This window comes from Scyliorhinus torazame, chromosome 4 (genome assembly GCF_047496885.1).
Source record: "Scyliorhinus torazame isolate Kashiwa2021f chromosome 4, sScyTor2.1, whole genome shotgun sequence".
NCBI classification, from domain to species: Eukaryota; Metazoa; Chordata; class Chondrichthyes; order Carcharhiniformes; family Scyliorhinidae; genus Scyliorhinus; species Scyliorhinus torazame.
Genome location: NC_092710.1, coordinates 31014076 through 31036271, shown reverse-complemented (window position 1 = coordinate 31036271; position 22196 = coordinate 31014076). Strand labels below are relative to the sequence as shown.

General features: G+C 41.8%; 1 long non-coding RNA gene across 3 annotated transcripts; it reads left to right on the top strand.

Moving 5' to 3' along the window:
- The first annotated feature begins 7856 nt into the window (after positions 1-7856).
- On the top strand, positions 7857-21192 carry LOC140410165 (uncharacterized). 3 transcript variants are annotated; one of them, XR_011940517.1, is made up of 5 exons: positions 7857-7975; positions 10814-10889; positions 11860-12018; positions 15018-15054; positions 19605-21192. It is a non-coding gene; the product is annotated as an uncharacterized lncRNA (long non-coding RNA). The 3 variants fall into 3 exon arrangements; XR_011940516.1 differs by having other exon boundaries at positions 11848-12018; XR_011940518.1 differs by lacking the exon at positions 15018-15054 and having other exon boundaries at positions 11848-12018.
- Positions 21193-22196: the final 1004 nt, after the last annotated feature.

The following is a 22196-nucleotide window of genomic DNA, read 5'->3' as shown; positions in this document are numbered from 1 at the left end:
TTTTCAAATGATCGAATTGGTCATTTTCTGTCAATTCAAGGCCAGCCATTGAACTACGTAGCCCATCTTTTGTTTGACCCGAGCCTTTCCTGTCTTTACTTGCACATTTTTTTTTTTGAATGCACATTCCTTTTTCAAGACCTGTAATGTCTTTTGGTTACCCTGTTCACTAATTGGAATTCCCACTTTAAGGGCATTGTCCTGCCAACTTGATAACATGATCTTATCTCTTTCCTCTTGACAATATTGTCTCCATAATCTAATTAACTCTTTAGCTTTCATACTTTGGCTCTTTCTTTTTTTAAATTATATATATTTTTTATTTGCTTATTTATAACCAATGGCAATTTTTGCTCCTCGGCAAAATGATTGAAAAGGTTCTAACAGTGTTCTTTTAAAACTTAAAATGTTTGAAAATTCAAATTGAATTACTGCAACTTGCAAGCTTAGCTCTGATCTCAACTCAGAACTAAATTTACGATTTGCTTAACACAAACTTGTATAACATTTACAACTTAATTAATTCTTTATCTTAACAATTTTTCTTTTAACAAGTTTTTCTTACATTATCAAAAATGTTGGCTGCTATCAATGAGGAAGCAGTTAGCTGCGGTGATGTATACCGGAGCAAAGTCAACTGTCATCTCCAGATTTACACTTTTTAAAATGGTGTCAGTGAGTTTCTTTAAGTTTCTATTAATTCACAAATAAAATAAGATAAACATTATTTCAAGTAAGTAAAACTTAAGATTCGGGCAATTTCAATCAACTGCTTTCGAAAATAATAACTGTTATCAAAGAGGTGGAGAAACCCACTGGTTTCCTTTAATTAATTCAAAACGTAACTTTGCTAGCGTTCACTGACTCAAAGGAAAGGTATCCTATTACACTACAGGCTGCTGCTTGTAATTGAGAAATCCCGGGTTTCGGCACCAAATGACAAATCAAATTTCTTTACCCGTCAGTCTGGCCTCAATAAAAGTGGAGATGGATTTGCAGGTACAGCATTAGTTATTTTATTTGGCTTGCAAGCCTGATTCATTTCAAAGAGCCATAAGACACATCTAGTCTCCTACACACCGGAAAGCGAATGAACAAAGAGACAAAGGGATTTCTGCAAATAAATTCAAATGGTATCAAGTTTCACATACACGATTCCCATAGGTCATCCTATAGCCCTCCTGACCTGGTCATACATTCTGATTGGCTCACTTCTCATCCCTTCCTCTGGCCCCCTTATTACCCAGCATCCTGTTCTCCTCCTTTGGTGGACACACCTCCTCCTTGCTTTGCCATGCGGTCTGAAATCCTTTGTCTGTGAACTCACCAGAATGAGACTGGCCTATTGCTACATTACAGTAACTAATATCCCTAAAGTAACTATTTTATATCACATTCGTCATTTATAGGACTAGGAGAAATGATATCATTGATGGCCATCACCCTTGCCAAGTTGACGAGAAACTGTTCTTACCTTCCTGGATCCCCATGAGTGATCGTGTACCCCTTAAGCTAATTGACAATAAGCCTTTCCCCATTGAGGCTAATCAGCAAACAATAACAATATTGATCATGCTGTGTGTTGTGGCTTGGAACAGCAGCTTACAGTGACCAAGGCGCGCATCAATTTAAAAAAAGAAGTTTGCAGAACCTGCTTTCCACTGCGAAGTGGAAGACCCGCTGAGGTTAACGGAAGTGAATAGAAGCTAAATGTTGCCTTGCGCCCTCGGCCGAACTGGAAAAAGGGAGCCAATCCGCCCATCAATTCAGTTCCTTGTTTTGTTAAATATTAACTTATAACTTAAGTAAGGAGTCCTGAGTTACTTCGCCAGACTGCCTCCTGTTGTCTTTTTTTGTTTAAATTCTCAAATGAACGAAACTGAATTAATGTTCTAAAATTGCCTACAACTTACAAGACCCTACAATTCGGAACATCCTTCGTGCACGTGCTCTGTCTACTCCTGTTATAGTTGTATAGGTTTCTATGCGATCCTCCAGCATTCTTCTGAATTCCAGCGAATATAACCGAAATCGACTCAACCGCTCGTCCTACATCATTTTCCCAGGCCAGAAAGTAGTCAGGTAACCCGTTGCTTCCCTCACTCTATAGCAGGAACATCTACCCTCAGGAAGGAGGCCAACACTGGACACAATAGTCCAGTTGCAGCCTCACCAAGGTCCTGTATAATTGCAGCAAGACATGCCTGCTCTGTGCAAGTACTCGAATTCTCCCGCTCTGAAGGTCAACACATCATTTCACTTATTTACCGTCTGAAGCACCTGCATGCTTACCTTCAGTGACTGGTGCACGAGGGGAAAATGGTCGCGTTACTCATGTCCCTCTCTTAACCTACAATCATTCAGATAATAATCTCCCTTCCTGTTTTTGCTGCCAAAGTGGGTAACCTCACATTTGTCCACGTTATACTGCACCTTCCATGCATAAATGCAAATTTAGTTTATCACTCTTGCGATAATTTTCTCTTTAATCAGCAATTCAATTACAGCCCTACTTCCCTTTTGTTTGTCCCGCCTAAGCAGTGAATACGCTTCGATGTCCAATTTTCATCACTGGCCACGGTGCAGCCATCTATCAGTAACCCGACTATATCATGCCCATCTATATCTTTCCCACATATAATTCATCAACTTCATTGTGACTGTTCTACAAGTTAAGGCACAAAGCCAACGGGTGTGTCTTGTTGACATTGCTTGTCGCATTCCCATTGTTTTCCACTGTAGCCCTGTTTGATTCTGTCACTTGATTTCTCTGTCTATCACGTTTCTTATTTCCCTATCTGTCTTTTCTTCTTGTCCACCTGAATTCTCTCATAGGTTCAAATTCCGCTGCCAGTTGAGTTTACACTTTACCCAACAACTGTACCAAATACACCAGCAGACGCATCCCTGGATCCGATTTTGGCTGCTCAACCAGTCACTCATTTCTATACTAAATCACTGTTTGAATAGTCTAATACAGTACCGGCTGGAAACCCATATTCTATTTGCTATTCCACTTGAGTTTAATGAAAGCTCTTCTATTTGTGCAATTTCATCCAGCCAGGTCATTACATGTCTCACGCCAGGGGTCTTTACCGGCTCACGATCAAGCAAGGCCTATTTTGTAAAACAAATCTTAAGTTTTTTGCAAGTCCCTTTATTATGTGGAATCCTCCTTTCATTTCAATTGATTCAAGCGAATCGTTCGAAATCCACGACCACTACCATCTAAAGAATAGCAGAGAGAATGAAACGAGCAGTGAGTGGACTTGGCAGTTCAGTAAGTGTGGGATTTAACGATTAATATCCTGCCTTAAAATCTAGTACTCATTGCTGCTGGTCCTTTAATAACATTTACCATTTGGTAGGGTTGGATTCTAACAGGTAGACAGTTAGGTTGACAGTTAGTAGTTCGATCATTCTGGAAGTTAGGCGAAGTGTGGGAGGGAGGTTTTCTAATCTTTTTCTTTTCTGGTGACTTGTTTTCCGAACTATTTTACCTGCAGACCAGTGCAAAAAAAGGTAGATTCTAAAGGGATTAATTGAGAAGCAGCAGGGATAAAAACAATATTTAGAGATTAGGAGAATAAGGCTAAAATTAAAGTTAAAGTATTTTAATTATGATTATGTAATATAAACGTTTGCGTGTTGGACTTAGTAGCCGAAGTTTAAGTCATGGCAGGTAAGTTCAGCCGAGTGAAACATGTGACATGCCATGTGTGGGAAGTCGTGGATCCGACGACAAGGGCTGCACGGTTGCACAGAGGTTAGCACCTCTTGACACCCGTTTTCAGATCAGGGGACCGTCTGTGTGAGTTTGCACTTCCTCCCTGTGTCTGCGTGGGTTTCCTCCGCGTGCTCCGGTATCGTCCCACAGTAAAAAGATGTGCAGAACAGGTGGGTTGCATCTGCTAACTTGCCCTTTAATGTGTAAATAGTTTTGGTGGTGATACTGGGTTACGGGGATAGGATGGAGGCTGAGGCTTCAGGAGTGGGGTCATTCCAAGGGTTGGTGCAGACTAGATCGGACGAATGGCCTCCTCCTGCACTGTAAATTCGATGACTCTGGTTAAATCTACAACAGGAGGCATTCAAATGTCAATTTGCGAGAGTACAGGTCCAACATGTTCACTTTAGGGTGACATGTGGGAGCAACAAGTCCAGAGGACTCATTACATGCAAGAATATTCAGAACCTGATAGGAATGGAAAGAAAGATGTTTAACAGGTACAAAGGAAAGAATCCTACAGAGGCTCTCGTCGAGTAATGGAAGTTGAGGTGAGGACCATGCGGTACTGAAATTTATTTTACATTACAAAGTGGGGTATGAAAATGCGGGTACGTTCAAATAAAATCCCCAAATATTCCGTAAATATGTCAAGGAGAATAGGAATAACCAGGAAGAAACTTATGAGCGCTTCAGGACAAAGACGGTAATCTGTGCATGGATAGGGATGATATTGGTAGAGACTAAAGCAAATACGTTACATCGGCCTTCACATTGCAGAAGGAGCATGTGGCTGCGAAATGCACACAGAGGGACGATGACGTTCTTATGCAGTGTAACATAGTGACTGGGCAGATACTGGAGATTTAGCGGGCTGAAAAGTGTCTAGGTTCCATGTCCAGTTGAATTGTAATTGAGGCTAATGCGGGAGGTAAGGGAGGAATTTACTTAATTCTGAGAAAATGTTTGTTTCATCTCTGTGCATATGGTCGGTACCAGATGAGGATAGCCAATGTGGTCTGACGTTTCAGAACGTGTGGCCGAGACAAACTGGGCAATTGCATAACATCAGTTGTAGGGAAACTACAGGAGGGAGTTCTGAAGGACAAAATCCATCTCGACTTGTCGAGGGCAAGTTTCATCAGGCCGAGTGAGCATGGTTTCGTCGTCGGTCGCTCATGAAGGACACATTTGATTGAATTATCTGAGGAAGTGCCCAGGTGTGTAGAAGAGGGTAGTGCAGTTGATATATTTTATTTGAATTTCAGAAAAGGCTGAAACGGTCCCACTTGAGATTCCGATAAAGAAGATAAAATCAATTAGCACCAAGGGTGACGTGACAACTTGGATCCAACATTGGTTTAGTTGGAGGAGACAGGGTCTTGTGGTGGAAGGCTGTTTCTGTGACTTGAGTCCAGTGGCGTTCCGTAGTGATCAGTGCTTGTTCTGGACGCCTGGACAGCTGTCAGCAGTGGCTCAGAGACTGGACCAGGAGTAATAACTTGTTTAAGTTTTAACGCAGTCCAGAAACATCAGTTCGTTCCGGGGGTGATAATATATGAAATGGGAATCGGTTATTTTAAAATCAATCTTTATTAAACCAAAATGTAAAAAAAAAAGAGAAACCTTGTGCTACAGTTCTAACAGTAACAGCATATCGAGGGCCTGATAATGTACGTTGCCGATGATATGGATGTTGGCCTGGTGGTTGACAGTGAAGAAGAAGGTATTGGGTTATTGTAAGATTTAGATGGATTAAGCACATGGGAAAATCAGTGGAAGATGGAAATTAACCCTGTAAAGTGCGAGGGAAGATTTGGGATGAGTAACATGACAATGAAGTAGTCTAGCAAGATACGAGGAAGCTCAGAGGAACAGATGGATCTTGGAGTGCTTGTCCACAGATCCATGAAGACGCGGCAGGCTAACACAGTGGCACGGTGGCACAGTGGTTAGGACAGTTGACTTACACCTCCTGGGGAACATGTTGGGTTCCGACCTTGAGTGACAGTGTGGAATTTGCACTTTCTCCCAATATCTGCGTGCGATTCCTTTCGATGATCTGGTTTCCAGTAACAGTCCGAAGATCTGGAAGGTTAGACTGGTTTTCCACACTAAATTGCCGCTTAGTGGTGGAGGGAGTCAATCTTTGTGGAAGGTGCAACAGTCACGATTATTGTGACTTGAATGGTGGCGAGATTCTTGAGTATTGTTGCAGATGCACTCATCCAGGTAAGTGGTGAGTAATCAATTGCACCCCTGACATGTCTGTAGATGGCGGACAGGCTTTGAGGAGTCAGCAGGTGAGTTAGTGTAGCCACAGTATTAATATGACTAATCCAGCTCAGTTTCTGATCAATGGTAAACCCATGATGTTGATTGTGGGGGATTCAGCGAAGATAATGCATGGATGTCAAGGGAAGGTTATTAGATCTAATCTTTTAGGAGATAAATGGCCATTGCCTGACACTTGTGTAGAGCGAATGTAACTTGCAACTTGTTCGCCGAAGTCTGGATACTTCCAGGTCTTGCTTCATTTGGCAACTGGACAGCTGCATTTTCAGTGGAGTCGCGAGTGGTGTTGAACATTGTGCAGTCTTATACGAATATCCCCACTTCCGGAATTTATAATACAAGTGAGGCTATTGGTGAAGCAACTTGTCCCAGGACAAATTCTTGCAGTAATGTTTTGGCGCTGAGATGATTGACCTTCAACCACAGCAACCATCTTCGTTTGTGGCAGGCTCCGCACCAACTATCAGGGAGTCTTTCCCCTGATTCCCATTGACACCAGTTTTTCTAAGGCACTCCGAAGCCATACTAGGTCAAATTCTGCCTTGACGTCAAGGACAGTCACTCTCACCTAACCTCTGGCATTCAGATGAAATGTTTTGTGCACCCAGAAGTTCGGCAATTTATTCTCGCTGATAACACAGTTTTCATGCCTGGCTTAGTATTCGTCAATGGAGAAAGAAAACAAAAAAATAATCAAACTATGTTTTTCGCTATGTGATGCCAATGCCACAACGATCTGACCATCTGTATCATGTTTCAAACAGTTTGCAAGATCGGCCATGAAAAATTCCTCATTGACGTCTTGATGCATAGGCCGCTCTGCACAATCCAACTTGGCTTCTCGTCGATTGCAATGGACAGCTCCGGCTGGTTCACAGTCGCTTCCATATTTAATTCCTTTTTCTTTTCAGCGTCTCGTGAGAATTTCAACAGGAATATAGAAACAGAAGTAAATAGCAGCAATTTGTCCGTATTTTAAAACCTTGCGGTGCTGAATATCCGCGAACCGTCGTTCACATTGACAACGGTTCGGCTCTGGGTGATCCAGTACGGTTTAACCAGATTGACAATACAATAGACTCATTCGTTCATTTTATGCTTATGTTACTGTTCTTTGCAAGACGTTTAGTGGCCAGGAGATGGCGCAATGTACCCCGCTCTCAAGACGGAGGAGAAATTGCCAATGCAGCGAAATGCTGAATCGACAAAATTTGATGGTCTTGTGCTTCATTTTCTCAGAAAATGTTGCATCCTTATTGGCGATGCATACCATAGTCCTCTGTTCACAGCACCAATTTACTTTCAATAACTCAAGAACACATTTTGTCGTCGATGAGCCATCCTGTTTGGTACAATTCTGCAGTTTTTGCAAAATTACTTTGTGGATGTGCTGAACCACAAGAAATTCGGAAGGGTTGAGAATTGGCCTGAAATAAAGTTGCATTTTTGGTTGGCATATTCAGCAACACACATAACCAATTGAGTTGCTGCTTGTAGATACCAGGCTTCCTACAATAGGAGGTCGCTGGGATAACACATTAAACAAATCAGCGTTTTCACCAATTAACTAGTTTGGACAAATAGGTTCAAATGCAGCAGCATCTGTTAGAAAGTGAATGTTGAGACTGGCCCTGCACAGGGTCAGGTAGCAGCTCACCAGGTGTCACCAATTTGAAGTCGGGTCTGGTTGTAATGAGGGCTGAGTAATACAAGATAAATGCAGCTCGGTTTTCTTTTCAGAAATGGTGATTTTGTTTTCGGGTCCACACACAAATCACTGTAGAGACCTCGGAAAGCATTGACCTATGCCCCTGCTTTCTCTACAGATTCTTCCGCATCACTAAACAGTGTACAGTTGGGAAACCTTTGGCAGTGGAAAGTCTTAAAGGGAGGATCACTTTCATGTCCTTAACAACCTTCACCCTCAGTCCACAACATGACGAGTTCGATACGGTAGGCACTTTTTCAACCTCCAAAGCACCGTGTAATGATATGGCTGGATGAGGGACTGTTTGGGCGGAAAGGGGGGTAGGGACGGGGTAAGATTTACGGAGAAGATTTCTTAAGTATTGAAATTCTGACTTTAAATTAATAAGCCGCCAATCCAATCAGTTAAACTAGGAGAAGTAGACTTCGAATTCTATAGTTTCTGGGTCAGGACCTTTAAACCTTCACAAATGTTGTTAATTAATGACCACTGAAGGAGCCTTATGGATGTAATTTCGCGCGAAAAATGTTGTACATGAAATTAAATCTGAAAATAACGAAGAGCAGAAAAAGAGGCAGGAATGATATCTGTATTAGGTAAAACATAGAACAATCGTTTAATCAACCGTGAGCTGTCTTGCATTAACTGACAGAAATTATCTATTGAACACTTTAGTATACAACTAAGAGAGTTCAGTGTATATGCAGAGCCTGAGGGCGGTTGCAATATATATTGGGTCCCACAAACCTATTGGCCAGTTATCGGTAAGAAGAAAATAGACGTGAGTGAATTACAATATTAATTACTATTAAATTCTTAGATTAGTGAACATTCTATAGGTGGAACATCACGTACCTGGGGATAGAAAGGAGGAAACATTTCAAAGATGGTTTTGATTCTGTGGCACCACAGCCGTTTTATCTTGCCAATATAAAAATACTTATTTTCACCTGGTCTCTGATTCCAGTCAGCCAAACAATCTTCTACATATGCCAAGAATTTACTCCCTAGACTACTATTTTAATTTTCCCCAGTAACCTTTCATGTGGGACATTGTCAAACGCCTAACGCAAATCTAAGCACAGTAATCTACCAGTTCACCTTAACCATGGCTCAGGTTATTTCCTTATAGAACTCCCTTGAGTTCAGAAAACGTGACACGACTTTTATAGAACGATGTTCATTCTGGCCCCTTACACTGAGCTTCCCAACTGCCATGCTGTAAGTTATTTATTAAAACTTCGCACAATTTTGCAATGACATGTGTTAAGCGAATTAGCTTTCCATTTACTGTCTTCCTGTGTGTTTGAATAACGGAGTTACACTTACGACTTGCCAATCAATTGGAACCCTCCAAGATTCAAATGGGGCGCTTTCGAAATCGAAATGCAATGCATCAAGGATCTCACTCAGGAAAAAGATAATGTTGTGGAGGAGAATGCTGAGCCCCAGGCTAATAGAATAGATGGCATTGAGGTACGTAGGGAAGAGGTGTTGGCAATTCTGGACAGGCTGAAAATAAATAAGTCCCCGGGACCTGATGGGATTTATCCTAGGATTCTCTGGGAGGCCAGGGAAGAGATTGCTGGACCTTTGGCTTTGATTTTTATGTCATCATTGGCTACAGGAATAGTGCTAGAGGACTGGAGGATAGCAAATGTGGTCCCTTTGTTCAAAAAGGGGAGCAGAGACAACCCCGGCAACTATAGACCGGTGAGCCTCACGTCTGTAGTGGGTAAAGTCTTGGAGGGGATTATAAGAGACAAGATTTATAATCATCTAGATAGGAATAATATGATCAGGGATAGTCAGCATGGCTTTGTGAAGGGTAGGTCATGCCTCACAAACCTTATTGAGTTCTTTGAGAAGGTGACTGAACAGGTAGATGAGGGTAGAGCAGTTGATGTGGTGTATATGGATTTCAGCAAAGCGTTTGATAAGGTTCCCCACGATAGGCTATTGCAGAAAATACGGAGGCTGGGGATTGAGGGTGATTTAGAGATGTGGATCAAAAATTGGCTAGCTGAAAGAAGACAGAGGGTGGTGGTTGATGGGAAATGTTCAGAATGGAGTTCAGTCACAAGTGGCGTACCACAAGGATCTGTTCTGGGGCCGTTGCTGTTTGTCATTTTTATCAACGACCTAGAGGAAGGCGCAGAAGGGTGGGTGAGTAAATTTGCAGACGATACTAAAGTCGGTGGTGTTGTCGATAGTGTGGAAGGATGTAGCAGGTTACAGAGGGATATAGATAAGCTGCAGAGCTGGGCTGAGAGGTGGCAAATGGAGTTTAATGTAGAGAAGTGTGAGGTGATTCACTTTGGAAGGAATAACAGGAATGCGGAATATTTGGCTAATGGTAAAGTTCTTGAAAGTGTGGATGAGCAGAGGGATCTAGGTGTCCATGTACATAGATCCCTGAAAGTTGCCACCCAGGTTGATAGGGTTGTGAAGAAGGCCTATGGAGTGTTGGCCTTTATTGGTAGAGGGATTGTGTTCCGGAGTCAGGAGGTCATGTTGCAGCTGTACAGAACTCTGGTTCGGCCGCATTTGGAGTATTGCGTACAGTTCTGGTCACCGCATTATAGGAAGGACGTGGAGGCTTTGGAGCGGGTGCAGAGGAGATTTACCAGGATGTTGCCTGGTATGGAGGGAAAATCTTATGAGGAAAGGCTGATGGACTTGAGGTTGTTTTCGTTAGAGAGAAGAAGGTTAAGAGGAGACTTAATAGAGGCATACAAAATGATCAGGGGGTTGGATAGGGTGGACAGTGAGAGCCTTCTCCCGCGGATGGAAATGGCTGGCACGAGGGGATATAACTTTAAACTGAGGGGTAATAGATATAGGACAGAGGTCAGAGGTAGGTTCTTTACGCAAAGAGTAGTGAGGCCGTGGAATGCCCTACCTGCTACAGTAGTGAACTCGCCAACATTGAGGGCATTTAAAAGTTTATTGGATAAACATATGGATGATAATGGCATAGTGTAGGTTAGATGGCTTTTATTTCGGTGCAACATCGTGGGCCGAAGGGCCTGTACTGCGCTGTATTGTTCTATGTTCTATGTTCACCGTCCATTTATTTTCAGAACCTAAGATGAAGTCCGTCATGTCCTAGATTCGTCTCAACACAACCATTTTCTCAATACCAGTTCACTGGTGACGGTAATTTTCAAGAATTATTCCTTCCCACTCCTTCCAATTCCTAGTTTGTAATTGCTGCTGAGATTTTGCTTGCATCCTCTATGCTGAAAACTGATACAGAGTCCAGATTCAATTAATTCTCCTTATTTCAGTTATCAGTTATCCAGTCCCATTTTTTCTATTGGACGAACGTTATCTTCGATAACTCTTTTCATTTAAAAAGTATTTATAGAATCTCTGCTAACGGGAATGAAACCAAAAGAATCACTCGATACTCGGGTCTTCTCCAATCATCAAACAGTTTATTGAAATACACCAGCGGGGAGCTAGTCTCTGGGCGCTCCAGGTACTTCTCTGCCCAACAAGGACAAACATCGATCTTTATACAATTTCAAGCAATTGCTCAGCACACCTCGGCTGGACACAATCCAATCATATTGATTATGTAGTACACATATTGACCTGTACAACCAATGAAAATAGTCACTGGGCAGCAGAGAAGAGCATGATAATCTCAAGGCAATAAGGGGGAACTGCTCATGGCCTTATCATATCTTCCAGATCCCCTATCGACCGTCCTTCGGTCTTTATGCACACGTCGTTCCCTGATCTTAATCTTGGTTCAGATTGTTATAATTTTGAGCATCCCACAAGAACATCTGCCTGAGGACTGCTGATTAGAAACATTGTTGCTGAGTGTACCTTGTTGTAGCTGGTTCCGGTGAAACAGCCTATATAAGGAATGTAGACAAGTTAGTTCGCTAAATTAGCAGATGCCGATATATATATACATTTTGTCTTATGATTATTATTATATTTTCATTTGTTTTTGATATCGCCCGTTGCTCGCTGACTCAAACGTGTAGGCCAATCACGTCATTTCTGGATTTGCGGTCATTTAGATCAAATTAATGTGGTTCAAACTAACCTATTTTTCTGACAGACAAATATTATTGTACCTTCGCTTTTTTATATTTAGTCTCTCGTACAGATTTCCTGCAGGGCCCGCAGGTCATTCTGCCCCAGGCAGTGCCAGGATCAACTGTACTCCGAACAGGATGTGTGATACTTTCCGAATTTAGTGGTCGATGTTCACATTCATCCCCCTGTCGCAGATCTTCATTCTCCAACTTTTGTTCTGTGATTCCACGTCAGTATTTTTTTTCAGTATTTTATTTTTTGTTTGCAATTGGTCGTAGTGTTTGACAGACTGATCCGTCCTGAGTCTTAGTTCTCTCAATACATCAGCTAAATGCGGGATGGGGGTCTGCTTTGGCTCATCATACTCCTGCAGGTGGTCATGAAGTTAATTGATGGCATTAATGACTTCAATACCTTGACGCCTAACCTGAGCGATACGAGCTTGTCAGATAGTGAAAGGTCGTAATGGCGCAAAATAAAAGTTTGGTTGTAGAATCAGGCACTGCAGATCATTATAACGGTACGAATTTTTTATAGTAGAGACACAATATTTTCCTTTTCGTCCGTAGCCTGTTCTTGCAAGGTCTATGGGGACAACTACGATTTGTAGGACTCAACCGTCAGTTAGATTGAACCCACATTCATCTACTTCTCGCTTTCCCATCGGATGAGGACAAAATCATAATGTCACACTTCCTTGCATCCCAAAAGGGAGATCCCGGCGAGTGCGTCATTCCTGCACATCGTGGAGGTTTCCATCAAATAGAGGTGGAGGGAGGTTTTACCATGGTACGATTCCAATATTCGCCAAATGATAATGGAGAACTGGTCCTGATACCCGTGTGATTATAAGGATCGTTAAGACCATTCCCAGTCCGTTAGCTTTCCGCAGTCTGCAGTAGAGGGTTACTGGGTACACTTTGGTAAGACCCTTCAAAGGATAATTATCCAATATCCCTTTTCGTGTGGCGAACTGGGCCAGCTGTGGGCTGCCTGGCACCTCAACCGTTTTGGATTTGATCAAGGTTCTGTGGTATCTTTCCAACCACCCATAAGCCAAAAGTGTGACAAAATTGTCCTCTTCATTGATGATGGTTAATTGTTTTGACATGACCTTCTAAGACTGCAATTCCATCCAATTGTATTCCCATGCCTTGCTCTCCCTGATATGTCTGATCCCCTTATTTTTCTCTGGCACCCCTAAAAGTTATTTCATCACCACTTTACGTCTTTCCAGGTTTTTGCTTGATGCTTGTATATCCAATGAGTAAATTACGGATGTCCCGGTGTTAAATCTGTGGACAATATCATTACCTATTCTCCTCTTCGTTCTATGAAACTGCTTCTGTCCTCGGCATCTCTTGGCACACATGGCATCGTCAGCCTGCTGAATGACAATCTTACTAAATACATTATATATATATTTCGTGACTGTTCTGTACATTATTCCGGCATTGTATTCCTGAAATATAGATCAGAACAGGCACAATTTCTTTCTTAACATTATCATATAGTATTTCACCTTCATTGAAAAGTATAATCCCATTCTCTGTTCCCTTAGTGGTGTGGGACATGACAATGCACTGAATTCGGTGGATTGCATTGTGTGATGTGGAGTTCAAGGGGGAGGAAAGCAATCGAAATATACCTAAAAACACATCCATCAATGTCCCTTGCCTCTCCCCGTCTGACAGAGCTGAAGAACGTATCAGTAGAACATTGAACACACATCCTGTCCTTCCCCAATTGTACTTGAAGCCATCTATTGAAATATGTCCTATTTTTACATCAGTCTTTGGCTGCAGGGATACGTACCCCATCTGCAAAATTAAGCAAAGTCCATAGTTCATGTAATTATGTTTATCCTGCCTCTGTAGCTCATTCAGAAACAGGTCATTCTTTGGTATCAGGGCTTTGGATAACCACACAAATCCCCTTGCCACTGTGCTCCCTTCATTGGGGGAGGTTGCCATCTGAAAATTTAAGTAGACGGATCCTCGTCATCACCAGGTGTTAGGTCCATATACCATTCCTCCTGCGTGTGCCGAACACGTTCAGGTGTTGGTAGTTCTCATACTTTTTCAACCTCATCATGTCTATTTCCACGAGGTTTTGGGCCTGATTCTGTTGCGCTTGATCCTGATCCCGACGTTCTTGTGCCTGTTTAATTATAAACCTTAATATAATGTATTTGGACCCTCAACATCTTCCTTCTGAACAGCAGATTCTCCAAACATAACTTTAGTTCTCTACTCAATACATAACTTGGGCAGTGAAAGCTGCTGCTTATTAACCTATAACATTGGTTTCTCTACCTTGAGTGTGAGATTGCCTGGGCATTTGAGGCTCCATACAATAACTATGCTGCTGTGTGTCTTATTGTGTTTCCTCGTGTAAATGTGGGTACCAGTCGTTTTTCACTAGAATCAAAGAATCATAGAATTACTCCAGTGCAGAAGGAAGCCATCCGGCCCAATGAGTCTGCAAAGAGCCTCCAAAAGAGCAGCCTTCTCCACGCCCCTACCGTATCCTTGCCTGACACGGGGATTTTGGACACGAAGGGCAATTTAGCATGGCAAATCCACCTCGCCTGCACATCTTTGTACTGTTGGAGGAAACCGGATCACCCGGAGGAAACACATGCAGACACGCGGAGAATGTGTAAACTCCACAAACACATTCTCCCAAGGCCATAATTGAACCTGGACCCCGAGCGCTGTGAGGCAGCAGTGCTAACCACTATGCCACCGTGCCGCCCACTGTTTTTTAAAGTACCCAATTATTTATTTTCAATTGATGGGTAATTTAGCATGTCTAATCCACCTACCCTGCACATATTTGAGTTATGGTGGTGAGACCCACGCAGGCACTGGGAGAATGTGAAAATTCCACACGGGCAGTGACCGTCGGCCTGGATAGAACCCGGGTCCTCAGCGGCACGATGCAGCAGTGTTAATGACTGCAGCACCGTGCCTCATGTGTCACTGTAACTCACAAATCATTTCAAACAAGCAAAACATTTTTTAATTTAAATTTTCTTTTAAAAATGTAATGTACCCAATTAATTTTTTTCCATTTAAGGGGCACTTTTAGTGTGACCAATCCACCTACCCTGCGCACATCTTTTGGATTGTGGGGGCGAAACCCACGCAAACACAGGGAGGAAGAATGTGCAAACTCAAAACAGCAAAATGTTATTCATTTCTTGTCTCTATCGTTTATCCACAGTTACTTAACCGAACCCCACTCACGAACCCCGGAGAAGGTCTGTAGTCCGATGAAATATCTTCATTTTATCTTTAAACCAGATATCAAACAGTTTTATTTGATTTCAAGCAGTAGCATTTTGATTGCCTGTTGCAATCCATTGTTCTCCTGCTGCAATCCATTGTTGGGGCAGTATGGCAATGCAGTACCTCACATTATTATTCCTGTTTTTGTGGAAGGGAGCAAGAAAATCAGGGTAACCCTGGCGCTGTTACTGGGACTTCTTTGAAGCTGGTGAATGCAACTTCGCACTCCGAATCTATCCTGTATTTTTTAACTTCTCACTAGATGTCCGCCCCCATCACTAGATTTTCAATCGGCTGACTATAGCTGTAAAGTTAAAAGTCTGCAAACACATTCTTGAAGCTACTGCAAATCTTGTAAACCGAAGCACAAATGATCCATTATGCTGCAGGCAAAGTAGGTTAATTAATCTGAACATATCTGACAATCCAATACTTAAAGTTTGTAGTTGACAATTAAAAATAAAATATATCTCACCTGTTCACAGTCAAGGATTAATTCTTTCATTCTTCGAAAAAGGGTGGAGTAAGAATTTTCAATCAAACGTCATTCGGTCACCACCATCATTATATTTTGACAATATACATGATTAGGTACCTATTTGATTTACCCATCTCTCCTTTAGACTTATTTTCACTTTTTCAAATTTATTCTTTCTGCCTTGTGCTAGTTCTGCCACGGATACCGCCCTGGACCTGAAATTGTTAACTCTGGGCCACTTCAACACCTGACAGGTCATTTGCATTTAAATTATCCCAATTTCCAATCAATCCAGGCAAATTAATATTATCTAATTACACTGTTAATTTTTCAAAATAAGTATTTGTTAATTACATTTAAGTTTGCTAGCTGCTTGACTAAAGTCACTGACACTATGATCTCGAAATCATAATGTTAGATGACACACAAATATCACCATACTCGCAAAAAGAGGAACCTAGCACTTCAGTGCTTTGACCAAAATTAATTACTTAAACGTTCTTGTGGTTTCTGTTCAAAACTTCCAAATTAAAACCTCAAGGTTACTTCCCCATAAAGATAAATCTTAGCAAATGTACGAACATCTACATAATACAAACGAAGCACACAAATCCTCACAGTTCCCAAATGTTGCAGTAAACCGTTAGCCTTCTCTCACGGCTATAGATTCTTAAAGAGGCACAGCAATGTCACACTCTCTTGTTTAAAATACTAAAGAAGATAATCCATTCTCCTTCGTCATTAACCGTTTATTTATATTGTTCCATGTAATTCAATTCCAAATGACTGGCTTTATAGGCATCAGCTATTCTTCGTGGATTAGAAACCATTCTACCGTTTGCACCAATTGCCTCCAATCTATGATTACAATTTCCACATTAACTGGTCTTGTTGAGCTCCCATAAATTCACAAATAAACCTATGTAAATTAATCGTTTCCCAATACATAAACATAGATACGTAATTTTTGGCCGGTTTAGAACAACTCAACTTTCTGCTGAAATTATACGTTTTCCTACAGAATGTGAACTGAGAGTGGGCGGAGAAAAGTGGAACGCCATTGTGTCTCTTCACATATTACTTTGATTCTGCTTGAGTTTCTTTCCTATACCTTTCATGTCGTTTAAACTGATTTCAATTTCCAATATTCCGGTGCTTGACAGCAATCTTGCTAGTAAGCAGCACGGTAGCACAGTGGTTACCACTGTTGCTTAACAGCGCCAGGGTCCCAGGTTGGATTCTCGGCCTGTGGATCTGTCGGTGCGGAGTCTGCCCATTCTACCCAGGTCTGTGTATATTTCCTCCGGGTGCTCCGGTTTCCTACCACAAGTCCCGAAACACGTGATGTTAGGTAATTTAGACATTCTGAATTCACCCTCAGTGTACCCGAACAAGCGCCGGAGTGTGGCGACTCGGTGTATTCATGTGAGTGTTAATGTAAGCCTACTTGTGATAATAATATAGATTATTATTATAATTTTGGGGGAAAATTCAGATTGGATCGCTGCCAAGATTATGTCGGAGGGACTGGCCTCGACAACTTGGTTTGGATTGGATTGAATTTGTTTTGCTGTCACGTGTAGCGAGGTACGTATTGTGAAATGAAATGAAAATCGCTTATTGTCACAAGTAGGCTTCAAATGAAGTTACTGTGAAAAGCCCCTAGTCGCCACATTCCTGCGCCTGTTCGGGGAGGCTGGTACGGGAATTGAACCGTGCTGCTGGCCTGCCTTGGTCTGCTTTAAAAGCCAGCGATTTAGCCCAGTGTGCTAAAACAGCCCCATGTTCTGCGTACAGTACAGACAGATCATTCCATGCATAGAAAAAAAACATATCATACATGAATACGCAATGTACATACATAGACACAGGCATCAGGTGAAGCTACCAGGAGTGCAACCGGGAGGTATAAACAGATTCAGTGGATGGGAGGCAGGTTCGTGTGATGGACTGGGCTGTGTTTACGGCTGTTTGTAATTTCTTCCGGACTTGGGCCGAACAGTTGTCAGACCAAGAACTAATGCAGCCAGACAGGATGTTTTCTCTGGTGCATCTGTAAAAGGTGGTTACAGTCAATGGAGGCATGTCGAAGTTCCTCAGTTTCCAGAGAAGGTCTGGGCGCTGTTGTGCTTTCTTGGTTGTTGCTTCAACGTGGCTAGACCAGAACAGATTTTTGGTGATGTGCACACCGATAAATTTGAAGCTGTCAACGATCTCTACTTCGGCACCACTGAAGCAGACAGGGGTGTACGATTCTTTGTTCCCTGACGTAAATGACCAGCTGTTTAGTTTTACTGACGTCGAGAGAGAGATTATTGCCGTTACACCACTCCACTAGTTTCGCTATCTTCCTCTGTACTCTGACTCATCTTTGTTCGACATCTGAACCACTATGGTCCTGTCATCAGCAAACCTCTAGATGAAGTTGGAGCCAACCATCACAAATCCAATTCCATTCTTGACAACTTCAAACAATGTTTTAGATATGAACCCATTTGTTCCGTTTTACCATTAACTTCTATTTTGATTCCTTTCTTTCCTTAATGTCAGCTGTAGTATCCAGCACGTGACGGGTCAAGAGCTGTCCTCCCCAGAAATTCCCAAGAAAGATTTACTGAGCTTTTTCGCCCCTCTTTACTGTGTAGCAGTGTGTCTATTGAAATAAACCCCGCCTTCACATTTTGTCAATTATGTTGCAATTCATCCCGGCGAGGAGAAGGGACATTATACCTTTCCCTCTCCTTTTCTCAATGAACCTGAGGCCTGTCTGTTCGGATCTCGCTTTATTTCATTTTATGCTTTTCTTTTTGATATTTCTCTTTGATCTAAATGTTGATTGGAGAGCTAAAAACTGTTCGAATTTGGGACATCGCCTGCACAGGAACTTTACCACTTTATAAAGTCCAAACCGAATTTACTAATCTTATCGGTACACTTTTGTTCTGGTTACCAAATAGCACACGAGGGACCAGTCGTGTCCCCATAGGAATTCTGTTTTTGATTTCACTGGCCAGGCTTGGGTAGTATTTGAACTGTTAGAAATCTAATCCCAGAGGTAAACTTTCAGTCCAGCACTAGTTCCAGCAGATCATCTCTTGGCCGGCTGCCAGGTCATAAATCCGTCACAATTTCCGACAATAATCCTATAATACAATACTTAAATACTTTACGCAATGCCCTACGTGCCGTAATGAATTATCTGCTATTTCTGACTGTTGGTAAGACCTTGTACACGAGTTTGGAATTCGTCAGTTGCTTATCAACACCCGGTCCTGGGATAAAAAATTTGCTTTTTACTATCAGTAAATATACTCTCCCGGTAGCCTGATGGCATCAACCGGCCGCCGACTACGCCAGACTGTTAGACTGAATGAGTCCCAAAAAATCATTGGACACTCGGGTCTGGTCCAATCGTCAAACAGCTTATTGAACTTTCACCGGTCAGGAGCTACATTCTGTGCGATCCAGATGCTTCTCTGCCGAATAAAGCAATTCATCGACCTTTGTACAATTTTCAACAGTTACTTAGCACATCCCGGCTGGATACAGTCCAATCATAATTATTATAGAATATGTATAGCACCAATTACATTTAAAACCAGAAATACATAACAATTATTGCAAGTGCTTCTGCCTTAGGAAACTCACTTCAACAATCTCTTACCGTTTTTAATATATTTCTGGCCATCCGAGTATTTAAATGTTATTCGCTCATCTGCTGTCTAATTGTTTCATTTAATTCAGACTGCTTCTTGCAGCAGTCACTGGTTCCTCCTCTTTGTTCACGATAGCTTTCACTGTTGATTGGAATGTGCAAATTTTTGCCAGAAATTCCGAAGGAATTGAAACAAGAAAGTACCGGAAATTCTGATTAAATGCTGTTCTGTTTGAAACCATATTTGCTTTATTTTACACCTCCAAACCTTCTGTTAATGAAGAGAAAGAATTTGTGTAAATGATTGATGTTGGCATAACTGGCATGAATCGCTATTAAGAAAGCACCGAATGTCCCAGGCTTTATTAATCGTGGCATTTGTCTGACAGCAAGGAAGACCAATTGAAATCATAGAATACTAGAATCCCTACAGTGCAGAAGGAGGTCATTTGGCCCATCGAATCTGCACTGACCCTCCGAAAGAGCACCTTAGTTCGGCCAATGCTGCGTTCTCTCCCCATAACCCCATCTAACCTTTCGGATAATTGGAGTGAAAGGAGCATGGCCATTCAGTCGAAACTGCACATCTTTGGACTGTTCGAGGAAACGCTGTGTACCCGGAGAAAACGCACGCTTTCGCGAGGAAAATGCACAAACTCCACAAAGTAATCCGCGGTCGGAATTGAACCTGGATTCCTGCCATTGTGAGGCAGCAGTGCTAACGAAGGTGCTACCGTGCCGTCTTCAGCTGTAGTTTATCCATAAATGCCGAACCCTCTCAAGCTAACACCTCCCCTGAAGCGTGATGAACCTCAGATTGAATCACCAACACCTCCACCTCTCTCTAAAAAGAGGAGAGCAGCCAATGATTCCCTGGACTATAATATTTTTTACATAGCTGGAGTACCCTGTGCAGTTCTGCACTCCCATAATATGGGGACTATGTGAATCGATTGAAGTGACGACAATAAGTGGTTCCCAGAATGGTCCAATGGATGATAAACTTCAATTATGAGAATAGCCTTGGCAAGTTAAATCTATCCAGCTTGGAGAGAAGAAGGCTAAGAAGAAATTCGAGCGAAGAGTTCAAAATTATCCTGAGGATGGCTAGAGCAGAAACAGAGAAATATTTCCCTCTTTTAAAATGAGCTACAAGGAGATGATACAGATTTCAAGTGACTTTCCAAAGAAGCAAATGTAGTGTGAAAAGAAAAATACCCAGCAAGGATTCTGGCTAAGGATACATTGCCCAGAACTGTGGTGAAGTCAGTTTTAAATTCAAGTTGGGCATGCCAGAGCGCACTAGATGGTTTTTTAAATAGATGGAAGCAAGTAGCAGAGATAGGTATAAAGGTTAGAGAATGTCACAAAATCATATTGTTCATTCGAAGACATGATAGGTCGAATTACCTACATCGTAACTATTTTGTGATTCTGTGATATTGCGGATGTTCCTGACTATGTCGTTAAGATAGTATTTCCATTGTGTGACGTGAGCTGCTAAATGCTCAGTTGTAATTTAGTGACCAGCAAAGAATCCGGCTCTCAAGCGAAGTTGAACAAACACCCTGAGATGGTGATACGACGAAAATATAAGGCCCTGCGCTGCGCTAAATTTGGAAAATCCGTGTATTGTTTCCGAAGATGCATGTCATGATACACTTATCAGAGGTCTAAGTTTCTTTGGAGTAAATGATGTTAATTATTGTTCTCAATCTCTGCGATATTCTTGTGTGGTGTAGAATCGTGGCTTCAGACCGCCAGTGTCCCAGCTTCGATTCCCGGCTTGGGTCACTGTCTGTGCGGACTCTGCACATCCTCCCTGTATCTGCGTGGGCTTCCTCCGCGTGCTCCAATTTCCTCCCACAAGTTGTGAAAGATGTGCTGTTAGATAATTTGGACATTATGAATTCTCCCAACCGAACAGGCGCCGGTTGGCGATTAAGGGCCTTCCACAGTAACGCCATTGCAGCGTAAATGTAATCACAATTTTGACAATAAAGATTATTATTATAATATTCTAGCCTCTCAGTTATGTTTTAACGTTTACCCTGATTTTTACAACGGCTCAAAAAAACTTATGTGCGGAGATGAAAACTCCTCCAAAAGGCACGGGTTCTTTAAAATGGAAGATAAAGAGTGAAGGGAACAAAACGCCCGGCTACAACCAGGTCTGAAGCACTCGACCGAAATGTATGCAGACGTGCATATGAAAGATAAACAGAAAATAATTTTGTGCAAAATGCTTCAATTTGCAAACTCTCCTGTTCGAAAATAAACACTCACATTGATACTGATTTGCGAGCGTATCTACACGAGTGTGGTTAAGTTAAGATTTACTACTTGTCACCAAGTTCAAAGTGAATAAGAGAAAGGTGGTAAGTGTTCCGAAATGCAACGAGAATGCACCCAATTCGATGTTGCCTATTTTGACGAAACCTCTGAGATCAAGAGATGAAAAATCATTGTTAATAGCATCATGTCAGAACATTGCCACTGAAAATATTGTAAACCTATACAACGTCTGCCAGGCTAATTGTCCATAATGTGAATACTTTTTTCACCAGGTATTAACTATCTTGACGCCACTTTACAGTGTAATTAGTTCCATTTTGCGGATGAATTTTCAAAACTTAGAAAATAAACATATTATAATGAGGTGATGACTGGTGTGTAACTGGTGTGGCATATGCTGATCTTCGACTTCTGGCAATCAATCCTTATGGCAGGAGTGCCGGAATCCATTCAGAACCACATGAACGAATTAAATTACTTATTTGGCATATCTAAAATTTGGAACATTCAGTCTACAACAAAGCTTTGCACCGCACTGACCAAAAAATAATTAGCAACAGTGAACGGTTCATTAAACACGTTCCAAGGAACATTGGAGGAAAAAGTATTTTCATGCAGCAGGAGAGACAGATATTCACATGTTCCGCAAAATACTCCCATATAACCTAAAAGGTTAAATAAGGGCC